The sequence below is a fragment of the Arachis ipaensis genome, chromosome B06, assembly GCF_000816755.2.
Source record: "Arachis ipaensis cultivar K30076 chromosome B06, Araip1.1, whole genome shotgun sequence".
Classification (NCBI taxonomy): Eukaryota; Viridiplantae; Streptophyta; class Magnoliopsida; order Fabales; family Fabaceae; genus Arachis; species Arachis ipaensis.
The window spans coordinates 19,259,399-19,261,561 of NC_029790.2; the positions used below are offsets into that span (position 1 = coordinate 19,259,399).

The window sequence follows — 2,163 nt, forward strand, 5'->3', positions numbered from 1 at the left end:
TTACACATTCATATATTTTTTATTCAAGTTCATTCAAGCTGTCTCAATACTAAAAAACTTAATCCCATTAAATAAGTATGTATTTATGCATCCAAACTTCCAAAACGTTTAACATTCATTTGTGTCTTCATTACGAAAAAATATTCATTCTTCAACCTCGAAATCGCCACTGGAGAAGTTCAAATTTTTTTCAAAATCTCTTAAACTTCCATCGTGTTCTTTGTGGAAACTGCTCCTACTTCAGAATTGCATTAAACTTTCGAAAGGAAGAAGAAAAAATAAACAAAAACAAGAACAGAGACTCCACAAAGTATGAAAAAAACTGTCGTTATTATGTTCATTTGATTCATTTGATTAAAATGTGCATGTTTATGCTTGTCAGTGTATTGAGTGAATTATTGACCAAATTTTTTTGTCCTTACAGCAAAAATGAAGAAGACAATGGTGATAAAGAAAGAGAAGCCGCGCTTTAACGTAAGCATATGTACACATTAAATATATTTATCGCCTTTCATTCGAATAAAGTCTATTTTGTAATGAAATTGCAAAAATAAAAAATAAAATAATGGTTAATTTCTTATGCAACTGATACGATTGATGCAGCCCCTTTACTCTCTACTGCTGCAGCCTCTTTACTCTCTATTGCTGCTAGATCTGCAAGATGTGTTGCGAGCTAATGAAATTCAGAAGGAATTGTACAATATTTGCATATTATTAATATTAGCAACGACCGCATAAGTTTGAGAATTTTATTTTTAGTGGCTTTAACATACATACGTTTGTTTTGTATCTCTACTTTGTAATTTTATCTCTGTTGTAATTAGTTTATATTCATCTTTTACTATACTTGTTGCTTAACATCTTATTGTTGTGTTACCAAGAAAACTACATTTCTCGGGTTTTTACTATTTTATTTTATTTTATTTTACCAATAAAATTATTTTAGGATAAATTGTTCATCCACAACACATCTGGTCTGCAGAATGAACCGAACATGTTATTAAGGTAAAACAATTATATATATAGTATTAAATGAACGGAACATTATTCATTATATAAAATCAAATTCAAAAAAGTTTTCTACATAATGAATCAAACATGTTATTAAGGTGAATCAACTATATAGTACTAAATGAACAGAACATTATCCATTATATAAAATCAAATTCAAAACAGCTTTCTGCAGGATGAACCGAACATGTTATTAAGGTGAAATAATTGTATAGTACTAAATGAATGGAACATTATTCATTATATAAAATCAAATTCAAAACAGCTTTTTGCATAATGAACCAAAGACGTTAATAAGGTGAATCAACTGTATAATACTAAATGAACGGAACATTATCCATTATATAAAATCAAATTCAAAACACCTGTGTCTACAATTTAGAAATTATCAATTCAATTCAATTCAATTCAAAACACCTGCGTGCATTCAATTCAATTCAATTTAGCAATTGTATTCCATTCAATTCGATTAAAAAAATAATCCAAGCCTCGTCCGCTTGATTCGTTTCAGAAGAATAATCCAAATCGTTCTCATTCAACTGATTTGAAGTTAAATCATTCATTGTTTTGATAGAATATTGAAATCTGAAAACGAAGAAGATAAATTCACAAATCAAAGAAGAAAACAAAGAAGATTAGAAAGAAGAAGGACAAGCAGCAGAGAAGAACAACAAATATAAGAGAAGAAAAAAAGAAGAAGAACGATGAGCAGTAGAGATTGCAGATCCAAATCGTTAACGTTAAAAAATGTTTACGTTTGAAGAAGAGATTTACGTAATTCTATTACGTTAATAGGAGAGAGAGGAACGCGTGTGTATTTCACGTAATTTGGGGAGAGGGGGGAGACGCGTTAACAAAAAATTACTTGGATGACTTCGTTAGGTTTTTTATATGGATGTGGAGTATTATTGTATACGATAAAAACTTAATTACAAACTAGATTTATTGTCATATATCAATCTTTTTTTAAATTCAAAAAATTCTAATTGTTTGTTCTTTGCCGTTACAAAAAGTATAGAAGACATTTATTTTTTTTCTAAAACAAATTTTGGAAACAATTGCTTTATAATTGTTTTACATGTATTGGATTATAAAGTATTATTGATTAATAGTTCTAATTTATCTTTCTAACTATTCTTAAAATTCTTAAAT

General features: G+C 28.2%; 1 protein-coding gene across 1 annotated transcript in view; it reads right to left on the reverse strand.

Annotated features, from left to right (window-relative positions):
- The window catches only part of LOC107648058 (SKP1-like protein 11), a 4,071-nt gene extending 3,569 nt beyond the window's left edge, over positions 1-502 (reverse strand). The window contains exon 1 of the mRNA XM_016352078.2: positions 491-502. The gene's annotated coding sequence lies outside the window, so the exon portion shown is untranslated. The remainder of the gene's footprint in view (positions 1-490) is intronic.